Raw genomic sequence first — 17518 nt, forward strand, 5'->3', positions numbered from 1 at the left:
GTGCGAACCGGAGATGACAGCGTTGTGTACCCAATGGTAACCCTTAAGCCGCCGGACAGTACACTCGAACGTCAACGTTGCGCGTGCTGAATTTCTGACGTCATTGCGTGGAAAATGCGCCCTAAGGAACCTTTCCGAACGGGCAAAGCTATATGACTCATATTGACTCATGTCAGATATTTTGAATGCGCATTTGAACGTAGACCAGTGAAATGAAAGAACGCCACCTGCACCACACGCAGGACATATCTCTCTTCGTTTTCAGTATAAGGACGATGTATTGAATTTCAATAGAACTGCATATTTGGTGGATTTTATAACTTACGCTCTATGCATATACACCTTTTCAAAGCACCAGGATATTGATCATCTGCGAACTTGTATTTATTGGTACGACCTGTAGTCATAAAATGACGGGAAACGTCATATTGGTAGTTAAAGAATTTTCTGTTTTAGATCTATTCGCAATATAACTCCCGTGTTGCGAAAGTATGCCGCTTCAACGCATCGACGTATTGAAGATCTCTCAAAAACGCGTTGTTCTTGATTTGTTAACTTAAAAGTCAGTACTAACTTATCAAAGATTAGTCTTCAGAAGATAGTAACATAAAAGGCCTGGTCGTGCAGTACGAAGTTCAGTGCATTGTGGGAAAGAGGGACGTGGGGCCACGAAGGGGTGTGTGTGGTACCAATCGGATGTTTGTTGCACCCTACCTTCATGGTGTTCCAATCTACATCTGCACCTATACGCTGCAAACCGCGGTGAAGTGCATGACAGCCGATGCTTCCCATTGTACGAGTCACCAGGGCGCTTTCCGTCCCATTCACATGCGGAGCGCAAGAAGAATGCTTGTTTACTGCCCCCGTGCGTGCCTTAATTAATGTAATCTTATCCTCATGATAGTTACGGATGTGACATGTAATAAGCTGTAGTATATTAATACAATCACCGTTTGTGAGATTTCACGCGATACTTTGGGTCTATCTTCCACCGTTTACCAATTCAGTTTCTGTAGCGCCTCTGTGACACTCTCCCACGAATAAAACAAGCCTGCCACCATTCTCGGAGATCTTCTTTGTGTTCTTAAACTGGCTGCATTTCCATAGCATTCTATCAATAAAACAAGTTCTGCCACCTCCTTTATATACGACTGAAGCTATGTGATTATGCCATTTCATATATCCACAAAGTGTTACTCCTAGGTATTTGTATGAGTTAGCTGATTCCAACAGTGAGTCATTGACATTACAGTCATAGGATGCTACGTCTGTTCATTTTGTGAAGTCCACAGTCTTACATTTCTGTACATTTAAAGCAAGTTGTCATCACTGCACCTCTTTGAAATCTTATCAAGATATGACTGAATATTTATGCAGCTTCTATCAGCCATTACTTCGTTACAGATAAGTACAATTTCAAAAAATCTGGTGTTACGGCTAATATTGTCCGCAAGGTCTTTAACATACACTACTGGCCATTAAAATTGCTACACCAAGAAGAAATGCAGATGATAAACAAGTATTCATTGGACAAATATATTATACTAGAACTGTGATCACATTTTCACGCAATTTGGGTGCATACATCCTGAGAAATCAGTACCCAGAACAACTACCTCTGCCCGTAATAACGGCCTTGATACTCCTCGGCATTGAGTCAAACAGAGCTTGGATGGCGTATACAGGTACAGCTGCCCATGTAGCTTCAACACCATACCACAGTTCATCAAGGGTAGTCACTGGCGTATTGTGACGAGCCAGTTGCTCGGCCACCATTGACCAGACGTTTTGAATTGGTGAGAGATCTGTAGAATGTGCAGTCGAACATTTTCTGTATCCAGAAAGGCCCGTACAGGACCTGCAACATGCGGTCGTGCATTATCCTGCTGAAATGTAGGGTTTCGCAGGGATCGAATGAATGGTAGAGCCACGGGTCGTAACACATCTGTAATGTAACGTCCACTGTTCAAAGTGCCGTCAATGCGAACAAGAGGTGACCAAGACGTGTAACCAATGGCACCTCACACCATCACGCCGGATGATACGCCAGTATGGCGATGACGAATACATGCTTCCATTGTGCGTTCACCGCGATGTCGCCAAACACGGATGCGACCATCATGATGCTGCAAAGAGAACCTGAGTTCATCCGAAAAAATGACGTTTTGCCCTTCGTGCGGCCAAGCTCGTCGTTGAGTACACCATCACAGGCGTTTCTGTCTATGATGCAGCGTCAAGGGTAACCGCAACCATGGCCTCCGAGCAGGTAGTCCATGCTGCTGCAAACGTCGTCGAACTGTTGGTCCAGATGGTTGTTGTCTTGCAAACGTCCCTGTCTGTAGACCGTTACAGCCATGCGGATAAGATGCCTGTCAACGAGGACATTGGGATCCAGCACGGTGTTCCGTATTACCCTCCTGAACAACAGATTTCGCTTGATACCCAACACTATTGCAGTTTTGCTGACAAGCATAGATGTGACACTGAGCCAAATGATTTTCTCAAATTAAGAAATACTGCACCTATCTGCATGCCTTGATAGAAAGCTTTCAGAACGTGTGGAAGAGAAGTGCGAGTTGGGTTTCGCATGATCTGTATCTAAGGAATTCATGCTGATTGGCTTGGAGGTGAGTCATGAGTTGGGAATGTGTTGTAAGATTCTACAACAAATCATTGTCAAGGAATACTATACTGCAGTTTTGTGGATCACTTCTACTGCCCTTCTTCTAAACGCGTGAGACTTGTGCTTTCTTCCAACTACTGGGCACAGTTTGTTGTTGTTGTAAGGTATATTTTAGTTGAAAGAGGTTCTAACTCAGCGACTGTTGTGTACATAGTTCCGCGTAGTCAGCGCGTACACAGCTTTCACAATAGAGCGCGCCTCGCTAGGCACAACAGCGCAGGCGCAGCGCTCGTCCGTCTCCGCACTACGAGATGGCGCTGTCTTAGAGACGGACCAAATTCTGCTTCCGCCGATCCGCGTATTAATATGTAACGCAGCCAATGAGATTGCTGCTAACATAGAACCTTTTCTCCTCGCGGATCACACTCGCGCAGTGATACATGAACGCACGAGGTATTACAACGAGTGTACAGACCTCCGATTAGTCAGCCTGCATTTGTCAGCACCAGTCTGTATTAGTCTGTAGTCAAGTTTCAGTCCGCGCCTAATAAGATAATCATATTCCTGTACCTAGCCATGAAGAGAAATGTACAGACACTTTGTCGAGTTTCAGAGATATGTAAGAATAAGATTAACGTACCAAGACCAAAGGAACTTTAGATTGTCAATTGTAAACAGCATCCAGAATGCAGTTACGTAATATCTATGCTTTTTATCATTTTAATAAATGTGTGTGAAAATTAATCAAGTCCTGTTTAAAGTTGGTCACCGTCAATCTGCTACTCTAAGCGTGCAAGTGGCATTTCTATCGTCTGACCTAACGGCAGAAGATAAACACGCGACGATAAGACCATGAGACATATTGCTGACACTCGCCTACTTCATTAGAGCAATAAGTCAAATAATCTGATGGTGTGTGTACCGAAGGTCTTACGGTACGCACAACGCAGCCGCAAATGAAGTATAGATTCTGACAAGTGTTCCATCGTGCTCTGGAGCTTTGTTCAATTTTCGTGTCTAGCAAAGTGCTTCACGAGATAGTCCGTATGTGACAGAGGCAGCTTCAATTTCAGAGTCTGAGAAAAATGTGGATGCTGTGTGTGACGGCACGAAAGCGTGCGCTGAGGAAAAGAAGCCGAGCAGAAGCAGAAGAAGAAGAAGAAGAAGAAGAAGAAAGAAGACAAATGAAAGGATGAGTGTCATAGTGTAGTCAATGGGTACAGTATTAGTTCCACCACCGTGTAGTTATTGCCTGCCTGTCTTGAGTAGACAGCGTTCACCAGCCGGTGTTCGTGCAGGATGAAGACAGCTGTTGCAGGGGGCGCAGTTGCTGATAATGAAACCACTCCCGGGGGAAGTGACGTTTAGTATCTCACGGAGAGGAGAAAGGCGCAGTAGCATCACGAGCGCCAGCGCGGCCAGGCGGCCGGCGAGCTCTTTCAGGGAGCGCTCAGCAAAGTGAAACAAATTGCGTTAGCGAGACACGTGTTCCGGAGTGACTGCTGCGCCGCAAAGTGCGCGGGCCCGCCCCCGGCCCCCAGACTCGTAAACAACGCCCTCCCTCGGCCGCCCGCCGCCTCCCCCTAGCCGCGCGCCGACGCTTCACCAGTCCTTAATTTAACGAGCGGAGGCCGGCGTCTCTGGGTCAGGGAGTAGACGGTAAGGTGAGAGATACGCCGGTGTGCGAGCAGGGGTACCGTTTCTGTAGCTGTGCGAAGCAGAAGAGAGTAGGCGCGCTCTGGCGTACATTCGCCAGCACCTGATTTTCTGCTGGACATCTTTTGATGTGGGAAATGTAAATTGTGAAAAGATTTTTGAGGTATTGAAGGAGGTGGCAATAGACTATTGTACATAGACACCACCAAGAGGAATAGCAGCTCCTGTGTAAAGGAAAGCATGGACAATTATTGCCTTCTCATCACGGACAAATGGACAGTAGCAAGTTATACTCTGGGAACAGTGAAACACGAATTTCATTTCTCGGACGTAAAAGCTCTGTCAAGGTCCCCTCATTACTTTGTCAGGAACGTATAGGCAGTTGAGTTAATTTCAGGAACATGAGAACAACTCTAACAAGAATGATGAGGGACTCAAATTAGGAAGATTATGGCTTGTAGTGATGAATAAAACGAACAGTGTCCGCGCGTAGTAACCGCGTGATCTGGGGCGCGCCACGGTTCGTGCGGTTCCCCGTCGTCGGAGGTTCTACCACAATTAAAATGGTTAAATGGCTCTGAGCACTATGGGACTAAACTGCTGAGGTCATCAGTCCCCTAGAACTTAGAACTACTTAAACCGAACTAACCTAAGAACATCACGAACACCCATGCCCGAGGCAGGATTCGAACCTGCGACCGTACTGTTCGCGGTTCCAGTCTGTAGCGCCTAGAACGTTCTGAAGAATATAAGTGTCGGTGGGATCAGTGATCCCCAGCAGTGTACAGATGAGGTCACTACTACTAGTGGTGAAGGGTGGCTTCTATTCGTCTTTTTAAAAGGATTTAACGTCTTAGAATCTTCATGGCCTTAGAGAATATCTCCAGCTGCAGGAAACACGACGTTAAGAAGAAAAATATTTGTGAGATGGTGACGAAATGGACAAAAAGTAAGCAGATTCCTCTAGAAAAAGCAGCTGAGGATGACGTCAGCGTGTGAAATGTTAGCGAGATTTTCCTAACACAGATGTCTCTCCGGAGTAGTTCTAATGCTGCAAGTGTAAATACTCAATACAGTGTGTCCCATGAGGAATGGTCAATATTCATGGATATGACAGATACGATCATTTGAAGCAAAAAGTGTGGTAAACGTGGACTCTAAAATGCATACTTTAAGATATATGAACATTTCTTCATCTCTGATGCCGTAAAGCTCTTCTACTGCAAGCTCTGTCTGTATTTTTGGAAAGAGGTACTATGGATCAAAACAAGAACACTGGTCTAGTAGACATGTCCTCTAAAACGCTCACATTAAGAGCTGTGTGCGACGAAGTTTCCTATTTAAGATATTTCAGCATTACCACAACGCCTTTACTCGAGGGAATATTATATATACACTGAAGCGGCAAAGAAACTGGTATAGACATGCGTATTGAAATACAGAGATATGAAAACAGATAGAATACGTCGCTGCGGTCGGAAACGCCTGTGTAGGACAAGAAGTCGGCGCACGAGCGATAAGACACACCATCTACAATGTAGGGATGAAGTGGCGATTTCCCCGTACGACCATTTCACGAGTGTAGCGTGAATATCAGAAACCTGGAAAGACATAAAGTCTCAGACATTGCTGTAGCCGGAAAAAGATCTTGCAAGAAGTGGGACCAACGACGGCTAAACAGAATCTTTCAACCGTTCCGCAAATTGCTACAGATTTCAATGTTGGGCCATCAACAAGTGTCAGTGTGCGAACCATTCAACGAAATATCATCGATATGGGATTTTAGAGCCAAAGCCCAATCGTGTACCCTTGATGACTGCACGACACATAGCTTTACGCCTGGCCTAGACCCGTCAACACCGAAATTGGGCTGTTGCCTGGTCGGACGAGTCTCGTTTGAAATTGTATCGAGCGGATGGACGTGTACGGGTATGGAGACAGCCTCATAAATCAGCAGGAGACTGTTGAAGCTGGTGGAAGCTCTGTAATGGTGTGGGCGTGTGTAGTTAGTTCTATCGGACCCTTGATACGTTTACATACGAATCTGACAGGTGACACACAGGTAAGCATCATGTCTGATCACCTGCATCCATTCATGTGCATTGTGGATTCCGACGGACTTGGGCAATTCCAGCAGGACAGTGCGACACTCCACACGTCCACAATTGCTACAAGGTGGCCCCAGGAACACTCTTCTGAGTTGAAACACTTCCGCTGGTGACCAAACTTTCCAGACACGAACGGTATTGAGCATATCTTTGATGCCTTGCAACGTGCTGTTCAGAAGAGATCTCATAGCCCTCGTACTCTTGCGGTTTTATGAACATCCTTGCAGGTTTCATGGTATCAGTTCTCTGCAGCACTGCTTCAGTTATTAATCGAGTCATTTGTACGTCATGTTGCGGCACTTCTGCGTGCTCGTGGGGGCCCTACGCGGCATTAGGCAGGTGTACCAGGTTTTTGGCTCTTATACGTGTGTGTGTGTGAATGCTACCGTTCGTTGTGTGAATACGAAATTCCCTGTCATTTATACACAAAGTGATCAGAAGTATTCGGACACCATTATGTGATACGGAGTTGGGCAGTGACTGTCACGAAAAGCGGACCCGCCAGTGGAAGTAGAGGTGCACCTTATTGTGAGCAGGGCAGCAGTAACAGCAGAACTGGTTGGGCGGAAGAGTTCAGTGACTTCGAACGTAGACTAATCACTCGGTTTCACTTGTGGAACACATCCAACAGGGACATTTCAGTCCTTCTAAAGCTGCCTAAGTCAGGTGTTGGCAATGTAATTGTGAAGTGAAAAAGCGAAGGAACGGCCACAGCGAACCTATACGGACAGGGACCGTCGAGCACTGAGGACTGTAATCGTAATCGTAAAAATTAGCATATCAGAGCAAGAAACCACTCGAGAATCCAAAAGTTGAGTCACCAGTCCAGTTTGCATAATGACTGTGCGTAGGGAGCTAAAAAGAACAGGGTATAACGACCCAAGAGTTCTTCATAAGCCACACACTTCCGTAGTCAATTTCAAGCCCTCGAGGAGGTGTTTACAGCCATGCCTCTGGACTGTGGATGACTGGAAAGGAGTGAATTGGAATGATTAATTATTCTTTACCATGGGGTAATACGATGGGAGGGGGTTTGTCACTGCGTGGAGAACGCCCGTTACGCGTAGTGTCAACAGTGAAGTATAGAGAAGGTAGTGTTTCATATTGAAGTATTGTTTGTGGATGAGGTCTGGTCCCTTTATCGAGCTGCACAAATCGCTAAATGCAGAAGAATATGACGACATTTTATAGCATTGTGTACTGCATACAGAGGAAGGATGTTTGGACATGTTGAAAGCTTGTATTGGCACGACAGTGCATCCTGATGTGCTGCAACAACTATGAGGCAATGGTTTGTGTGTTACTCAAATCCACTGGCCCTCCCAGTGAGCAGGCGTGAACCCCATGGAACACATCTGCGGTAACGTAGAACGACAACACCGCCCCAGACTCTAGCGTCCAACATCACAACCTTCTCTGGTTTGGGATCTCGAAGAAGACTGGGTAGTCCTTCCTCCACAGACATTTAGACACCTCACTGAACATATCCCCAACACAATTCAAGCCGTCATAAAGGGGAATGGTGGACACATCCATACTATTGTCCAATAATACGTCTCCGGGTACAGATAGTGTATCTGGAAGAGTCCCCCACACTTACTGTTTCTAGTATTCGCCCCAGTTGCTCAGTGGTCAGCATGGCTCTCTGCTATGTGAAGGACTGGACCAGGGAGCGCAGTGGTTACCACACTGGAATCACATTCGGGAGAACGGTGAGTCAAACTCCGCGTCCGGTCATCCTGTAGTAGGTTTTCCGTGATTTACCTAAATCGTTCCAAGCAAATGTCGCGATGGTTCCTTTGAAAGGGCTAGGCCTTCTTCCTTTTCCATCCTCCTCTAACCTGATGGGATCGATGACCTCCTCACTGTTTAGTCCCCTCACCCAGATCAGTCAACCAACCAAGCATGTGGAGGAGGTCGGTTCCACTCGTCTACATCCACATCGATACCCTGCAAATCACATTTAAGTGCCTGACAGAGGGTTCATCGAACCACCTTCACAATTCTCTATTACTCCAATCTCGTTTAGCGCGCAGAAAGAATTAACACCTATATCTTTCCGTACGAGCTCTGATTTCCCTTACTTTATCGTGGTGATCATTCCGCGCAATGTAGGTCGGTGTCAATAAAATATGTTCGCATTCGTAGGAGAAAGTTGGTGATTGGAATTTCGTGAGCAGATTCCGTCGCAACGAAAGACGACGTTTTTTAATGATTTCCAGCTCAAATCCTGTATCATTTCTGTGATACTCTCTCCCATATTTCGCGATAATACAAAACGTGCTGCCTTTCTTTGAAGTTTCTCGATGTACTCTGTCAGACCTAACTAGTAAGGAGCCCACACCGCGCAGCACTTGTTTTAAAAGAGGACGGACAAGCGTAGTGTAGTCTCCTTAGTAGGTCTGTAACATTTTCTAAGAGTCCTGCCAATGAATCGCAGCCTTCGGTTATCCTTCTCCCACAAGATTTTCCACGTGTTCTTTCCAATTTAAGTTGTTCGTAATTTTAATACCTAGGTATTTAGTTGAATTTACGGCTTTTGGATTACAATGATTTATCGTGTAACCGAAGTTAACGAGTTCCTTTTAGTACTCATATAGATGACCTTACAATCGTCGTTATTTAGGGTCAGCTGCCACTTTTCTCACCATTCAGATTTTTTTCTAAATCGTTTTGCAGTTTGTTTTGATCTTCTGAGGACTTCATTAACCAATAAACGACAGCGTCATCTGCAAACAACCGAAGACGGCTGCTCAGATTGTCTCCCAAATCGTTTATATAGATAAGGAACAGCAAAAGGCCTATAAAACTTCCTTGGCGAACGCCTGAAATTACTTCTGTTTTATTCCATGACTTTCCGTGAGTTACTACAAACTGTGGCTTTTCTGACAGGAAATCGCCAATCCAATCACATAACTGAGACGACATTCCATAAGCACGCAATTTCACTACGAGCCGTTTGTGTGGTAGTGCCAAAAGTCTTCCGGAACTCCAGAAATACGGAATCGGTCTGAAATCCCTTGTCAATAGCACTCAGCATTTCATGTGAATAAAGAGCTAGTTGTGTTTCACAGGATCGATGTTTTCTAAACCCATGTTGACTATCTTTCAGTAGACCGTTTCCTTCGAGGTAATTCATAATGTTCGAACACAATATATGTTCTAAAATCTTGCTACATATCGACGTTAACGATATGGGCCTGTAATTACTCATACTACCTTTCTTGAATATTGGTGTTACCTGTGAAACTTTCCAGTCTTGGGGTACGGATCGTTCGTCCAGCGAACGGTTGTATACTATTGTTAAGTATGGAGCTAATGCATCAGCATACTCCAAAAGGAACCTAATTGGTATAGAGCCTGGACCAGAAGACTTGCTTTTATTGATTTGAGTTGCTTCACCACTCCGAGGGTATTCACTTCTTCGTTGCTCACGTTGCTAGCTGTTCTCGGTTCGAATTCTGGAATATTTACTCGTCGTACTGCCGTGGCTTTTTCCTTGGTCGGAATAGTAGTATTTGCTCCAAACGATTAGTAGCGGTCCCAAGGAAAATGCATCAACAACAAGGAGAGTGGCGTGCTGATCACATGAGCCTCCATACCACATCCAATGACGTCACTGGAAAGGGTGACACGGCGGTCGGTCGGACCCCAGAAGGCGAACTATATGTACGTTACCGTTTCCGGTGACTGTGCGGCAACAGTCTTCCTGTAGCCCTCACATAAGGATGTGTCTCCCTTTCGCTGAGGAAACTGAATGGTCAAAGTGCGTCGTATGCAGACTGGTATGACTTGTGACAGCGGTTCTCCGTTTAGGTTTTTCGGCCATTTGCCGCGACGTCACGAGCCTGCCGACTGTGTCCCGCGGTGATTCGTTGCCTGGTGACGGGTGCGGTGCGCCGGGGAATTATTTGTCTGTGTCAGAAGCAGGCGGACACGAGACCGTACAGGAAGAGGCAGGGGGCGTGCGGCCGGCCCCGCTCATTCCTATGCGATTCGTATTGATCAGGGCGACGGCACGGCTGGCCCGCCGAGGACGCATCTGCAATGCAAATCGCGGCCCGGCAGCACGCGCCGGCTCTGTTTCGGCCGCGAGACCGCTTCATCACGGGCGCCCGTCGCGGTCTGGTCAGCGGCCGGAATTAGGGCCTCCTCTGGTATGAGCAGCACACGGCGGCTGCTGTTGTTGCTGCTGCTGCTTTCGCTGCTGCCGACTCGCCCGCGGTCGCAGGTGCCGTCTGTGGCGACGGCTCTAACCATCCCAGGGTTCTGCCTGCCTGCAGGCCTTCTTAGAGACAACTAGGACAGTCGTAACATTTCTGGCTCGTGGAGCTGTAGTACCTACACATAACGTACAACACTGCAACTGTCACCTGTCAACCAGAAAAGGTTGCGCTAGCAATCTCAGAGCTCAAAAACAAGAAAGCACCTGGACCAGATGGTATCCACTCGGAAACGCTGAAACAATTAGCACCGCAGATTACTGCGTTTCTAACAACGTTACTGAACGTTGCCTCACGCCTATGCAGCGTACCTACAGCATGGAAAGCCTCCACAGCAGTCATTAAGAAATCAGCGGACAGGGATCCTTCAGATCCAAAGACGTACGGGCCAATATGCCTAATAAACACCCTAGCAAAGATTCAGGAGAAGCTACTGCGTAAGCTCCTGCAAACACACAGAGCTCTCAGGGGTATGAGCCAACATCAATTCAGCTTCAGGACTGGCAGATCAATAGATGATGCCATCAACCAGGCCCTGCACGTAGTTAACACCACAAAACGGAAATGCGTACTAAGATGGTATCTGTTCTTTCGGACATACATATAGTTAAGGCTCACTGCCCACTTGACCATCTTCCTCTTCTGTGCGAATATTCAAACAGAGCCCGAACTCTTACGGGAATCGGCAACGCGCCGCGAGTAATGAGTATAATGGGCGGGGGCACTACGAATGTAGTGCGGGACAATACGTCGGGAATGTGAGTTTCGCGGGAGGCGTGCCAGAAATAAATCCCTGCAGTCGCGATAACCTCTGTGCCCTCGGTGGCACTAAGAGTGTTCATTTTATTGCGCCGGCACGGTAGCTTAGCGTGTCCGGTCAGAGGGCTGTGTGCTCTCTGTAATAAAAAAAACTGAGGCAAGGATTCAACGATCAACTTGAACAGATGTCTTGTCACGTCCGCCCAGACCACACGCAACGAACTATATCGAAAAAAATGAAAAAAAGGGAAGAAAGAAAAGTAGCTCAGATGTATAGAGCGTCTGCCATGTAAGCAGGAGATCCCGGGTTCGGGTCCCGCTCGGGGCACACATTTTTATCTGTCCCCGTTGACGTATGTCAACGCCTGTAAGCAGCTAAGAGTGTTCATTTTATTGTAATTACAAACAGAAATACGCCATAGCAATAATGAGTGACATTGTCGGAGCATCTGATAATCCCTGGTGGCCGCACTCTTTCAGGGGCTAAGACATGTGGGAGTACCGCAGTCACTGTACAACAGTTTTCTACACTATTGTACACACCGAGTAGTCGAATGGCAGATGGAGAGCCGAAAAGTAATTAAAAGAATTACCAAAGGCTGTCCTCAAGGGTCGATATGCGGCCCAATCTTCTGGGGCATAACAATCGACCCCCTCCAACAACTTCTGGATGGGGCTGGCAGGTCAGAGAGAATAGTCGTTTATGCAGATGACCTATTAGTTGTAGTCGCTGCAAACAACAGAGCCCAGTTATAAGAGAAAGCCAGTGAAATACTGCAAACAATTACTCAGTGTTGTCACAACAACAAACTCTGGATAGCTCAAAACAAAAACCAAACACTTTACTTAAAGGATCACCACACGTTACGAGCTATCTTGGGGTACACATAGATGAAAAATTGAATTTCCACGAACACATAAGACTAACAACAGACAAAGCAGAAAAAATAATACACAAACTGGTGAGGCTAAATTCAATGTCGCAGACAAAGTCATACGGACATACCACTGTGCGCTCTTCGAATCAGTACTCAGCTTCGCAGCTAGCACTTGGGCACATAGACTGAAAGTGGTCACCAACAAAGAATTGGTCAGACGAGGGCAGACAAGTGTCCTACATGGGCTATATGGAGCCTTCGTACTACCTTGGCGGATGCACTGTGTGTGGTGCTCGGAATATGCCCCATAGAGATCACGATCAAATACAGAGCTGCAAGGTACTGGTTAACGGTGGGGAGACTAGGTAAGGTACCCACAATAACTGGTGTGTCGTTAGAGACGATACGTCACCTTAAAGGTTGGCGTTTGGATACATGGCAAGGTGAGTGGGATGTAAGTGATGTGGGACGTAGGCTGCACGACTTCCTCCCTGACATAAGTGAGATGTTGAGAATGAAACATATCGATCCCACCCGCGGTATGGTACATTTCTTAACCGGACACGGAACTTATTCCACGGACTTAAGCCGTGTGAGTCTGAGGCAGACGCCTACATGCACATGCGGGGAAGAAGGTTCCCCAGAACGCACTGTCAATAGACATAAACTACACTTAGACTACACACATACAGACATAGATATATACACAGCAATAAGGGACGAAGAACAATGGGTACAATTAAACGCACTGACAAACAGTATTCCAAAAACAATACATGAAGAGTACATGCGGACACGACGTTACAGACATGTCTGCAGTGTAACAACAATCTCCAGAGGGTGGACTGCGATATCCACAGTGACAGCGAAAATGGTGACAACGAGGAGGAACAGAAGGAGGAAGCTGAGATGTGACAGTAAATAAGCATAAGGTGCTGGCGATGGCGATCTAGTCAAGAAATCACCAAAGTAATAAAGAGGATAAGCAATATTATTGCTCTACTAATAACCATGTGTGTGTGTGTGTGTGTGTGTGTGTGTGTGTGTGTGTGTGTGTGTGTGTGTGTGTGCGACTGGCGGTCCGAGATATTCACCGTCAGTCACATTCGGTGATGGTACTAACAAATCTCTCCTCTACCCTATCATCTTTTTATATTCTTCTTAAAAAACAACAAAATTTTATTTATACTTCAACCTTAAATTATTGTTATTTTGAAAAGTATCATTCTTTGTAAATGTTGTAGATAAAACAAACGAAAATAAAACTGTAAAAAGAAGAAAAACGAAAATTGTAAGATGTACGACCTGTTTCAAACATCAGGTAACAGGTCTATAATTTGGCAATAAATCAATAAAAATAACTGTAGCACTCTTCCCACAAAAAATTTGTGTGATTTCCTAAGGGACCAAACAGCTGAGGTCAGCCGGCCGGTGTGGCTGAGCGGTTATAGGCGCTTCAATCTGGAGCCACGCGGCCGCTACGGTCGCAGTTTAGAATCCTGCATCGGGCATGGATGTGTGTGATGCCCTTAGGTTAGTTAGGTTTAAGTAGTTCTGATGACCTCAGATGTTAAGTCCCATAGTGCTCAGGGCCTTTTGAACCATCTGAGGTCATCGGTCCCTAGACTTATACACTACCTGAACTAACTTATGCTAAGAACAACGCACACACGCCCATGCCCGAGGGAGGGCTCGAATCTCCGGCGGAAGGGGTCGCGCAATCCGTGTCGCGGTGCCTCAAACCGCGCGGCTCTATTCCCACGTATCCCATCTCAGTTGAGTGACCGAACAGAAGGCGACATATAACGTCACAATGTTGCGTGAGACAAGAACTTTTACTTAAATTGATGGGGGACGAGGGAGGAACGAAAGGAAAGAGGAGAATGTTCCAAAAATGGTTCAAATGGCTCTGAGCACTATGGAACTTCTGACGTCATCAGTCCCCCAGAACGTAGAACTACTTAAACCTACCTAACCTAAGGACATCACACACATACATGCCCGACGCAGGATTCGAGCCTGCGACCGTAGCGGTCGCGCAGTTCCAGACTGTAGCGCCTAGAACCACTCGGCCACTCCGGACGGCGTGGGAAGAATTTGATGACACCAGCTGCATCGGGATTTTGTGAGGAAGCAGCGCCACCGAGCGAAAATGTTTGCCGGTCAAGGACTCGAACGCAAGATCTCCTGCTTCCCGGGTATTTGTAAAACCATTGTGCCACCCGAACACACTGCTTACTGCAGACGAACGGACAATCTCGGCACGCTCCCAGGCCGACTCAAGTTCCCACCCAGTGCAGCCTATCTGCAGCCCCTTCCATGTCTTCCATGCTCGCTAATTTTAACTACTCGCTTGAAGTCGAACGTAAATGTGCATCCGCGCTGAAGAAAGACGAGAACGACCGATGCTGCTTCTTGGTTGTTCGATTATTATTGCTAAGTTAACGTTTAGATTTTGTTCGTAATAATACGTGTGCATCTTTTAATACTGCCCCAGCATTACATAATAAAAACATCGTTTTACAATCGACTTTTAGTGGACGTTTCCTTAGCTAACGACTATCATAGGCTTCATGGCGAATAACCGGCTAGCGAGTGACGTACTAGAAAGCTCACTCTTAAGCCGGAGGGAGTACAGTTCAGTGGCTAACTTGGGTGGAATGCTGTCTGCGTCTCAGATTGGAGTCTGTGGGCAATACAGATTATTATGGAGTTTAGAAGAGTGTAAAGATGTACTCTTTTAATGAATGACATTAACTTCACTGTACAAAGATGAACTCGGTGAAGACATTTGGCCTAGTCACGTAAGAGAACTGGAAAGTAAATGTTGGGGTGATATAATCTGTCAATCAATTGAAAAGATAACACTAGTCGTAGTGAGAGTAGTCATCCTTCCAGAGAGAAAACAACTGCTGCATATTTGCGTAGATTCTTTCCATATGCGTTTCTTGCCTTAGTACTAAGCAGAAGGGAAGTGCGTGTTCACAGTTTGCTGACATGCCTTCCCTAACGCATAGAAGCGCCACTCCATCCCCCCTTCCACCATGACACCCCCATAACACAATTTATCCCGTACTAGGACTCTACTGCACTTACGTGTGGTGCACATACTTAACATCGTATTTACGCGAACCTAAATAGCACTTTTCTCTTACCATATGCAGTATTCAAAACTAGGTTGCGCTTAAGTCTGATGGATCATTATCTTCGAGTACAAACTTGAATCCGTCGTTTAGGACAACATCACTGTATTAATTAGCTACGAAATGGAAGGCAAGCAGAGAACATCGTATGCTGCTACATTGTAGCGTGAGGCAATTCTTTACGCTCAAATATATAACAGGAGGTCTGGACGAGAATTCAGTATAGATGAGAGTAACTTTCCGTTACGAAAGACAGAGGAACTGGCATTATTTACAACTACCGCTATTAGAAAGAAATTCGCTGGTGCTCGCAAAGGAAGACATCCTGTCGTTGAATCAAAAGGTTTGGCATTCTCCGTGGAAGAAGAATGAGTAGCGTGCGACTAGTTATACCAATAAAAAAAATTGTTGCAGTTCTTAAAGTAGCCAGGAGACAATTTTAAGGCCAGCTGTGGAGGAGTTGATCGCTTTATGAAACGGGTGTCTAAGACGCCGTATAGCAGTACGATAAAAGATTCCACTGGATTTTGAGATAATATTTCAACAATTTCGACTTAGGAAAGAAAAGATTTTTTCGGTGGGCTAAACAAGCATTGCTGATGAGACGCCAGTCTGGTTTGATATGCCACATAATCGCACGATTGACGTGAGGGGGCAAAAGAAATTGCCATGAAAACATCAGGGTGTGAAAACAGCTTCGTCAGCACATCCGTCTCCAGTCGAGCATATAAGGGACATAATGAGACAAGTCCAAAGTCATCTAAAACAAGCTTTAATTGACCCTGCACTGACTGACCAAGCGGAACACGCATACATCTGCATCATAGTAACTGACATCCGGCACCTGTACAACACAATGCATGCACGTTTGCATGTTTGCATTCAACAGTCTGATGATTGCATTGGTTATTAAAGTACCAGCATTTAACATTTGTAACGGCTTATCTCGTGCTTACATTAACCTGTGATCTTGCAATGTTAATCACTTAGATACATTACTTTACCCATTGTATTTCATTACTCTCCATTATTATTATTATTTGGTGTTGCGATTTCTATTAATTTAATAAGAAAGTCTCAAGCTATTAGAACACACCAATGTGGAAAAAAAGAAAAGAAAAAAAATAATTGGATACTGCATTACTCAAACCTGCTACTCATAGGTACGTAACTCAGAACCTATACGAACTACACTACGACTAACGTCTGTAACAAACCAATTTGTATTTTTGTTACCATCTTCGGAAGGCTTTAACTACCAATATGTTACTAACTGACATTTAATTGTAACGAATCCTACCAATAACGACAGCCAACGGCCTTGCCGCAATGGTAACACCGGTTCCCGTCAGATCACCGAAGTTAAGCGCTGTCGGGCTGGGCTAGCACTTGGGTGGGTGACCACCCGGTCTGCCGAGCGCTGTTGGCAAGCGGGGTGCACTCAGCCCTTGTGAGGCGAACTGAGGAGCTACTTGATTGAGAAGTAGCGGCTCCGGTCTCGGAAACTGACATACGGCCGGGAGAGCGGTGTGCTGACCGCATGTCCCTCCATATCCGCATCCAGTGACGCCTGTGGGCTGAGGATGAAACGGCGGCCGGTCGGTGCCATTGGGCCTTTATGGCCTGTTTGGGAGGAGCTTTGCCAAGAACGACGCGCTTACAATGGCGAGCTTTCACAACACGAAAATACGTGAATGCGAAAATTCTTTAACCGCCAATATGACGCTTCTCGTCATTTTATTGTAACAAGTTGTACCACTAACGAACCAATTTAGAGGGATCCTCCATGTGCTGGTGGTAGGAAACAGCCAAATTCGTAGTGCGTAAGTTACAGTATGAAACCATTGACAGCTCAAGACGGCAAATCCAGTATGGCGTCTCGCAAGTTCTGCTTGTAACGTTGAGAGCGTCCTTGTCTTCTAGTGATTCAACTGTTCACGGTACTTTGCAGAAGTATCGCACAAGTTATTTTCCGTTTCACGCGAGGCATTGGCCTCTGTACACGAAACGACAGCAGGACTAACGAGATATGTGGGCCGTGCGACGAACTTGTGACGTCACACTAGTAGGCTTATCCGCCACAGTTCGGGAACACTCGGCCCCATGCAGGGCCGACGAGGATCATTAT

General features: G+C 46.0%; 1 protein-coding gene and 1 pseudogene across 1 annotated transcript in view; one reads left to right on the forward strand and one right to left on the reverse strand.

Annotated features, from left to right (window-relative positions):
* The window catches only part of LOC126283425 (RNA-binding protein Musashi homolog Rbp6), a 1171251-nt gene that overhangs the window by 994729 nt on the left and 159004 nt on the right, over nucleotides 1-17518 (reverse strand). The gene's annotated exons all lie outside the window — the stretch shown is intronic.
* On the forward strand, nucleotides 16702-16819 carry LOC126287693 (5S ribosomal RNA; annotated as a pseudogene).

Source organism: Schistocerca gregaria, chromosome 1 (genome assembly GCF_023897955.1).
Source record: "Schistocerca gregaria isolate iqSchGreg1 chromosome 1, iqSchGreg1.2, whole genome shotgun sequence".
Lineage (NCBI taxonomy): Eukaryota > Metazoa > Arthropoda > Insecta > Orthoptera > Acrididae > Schistocerca > Schistocerca gregaria.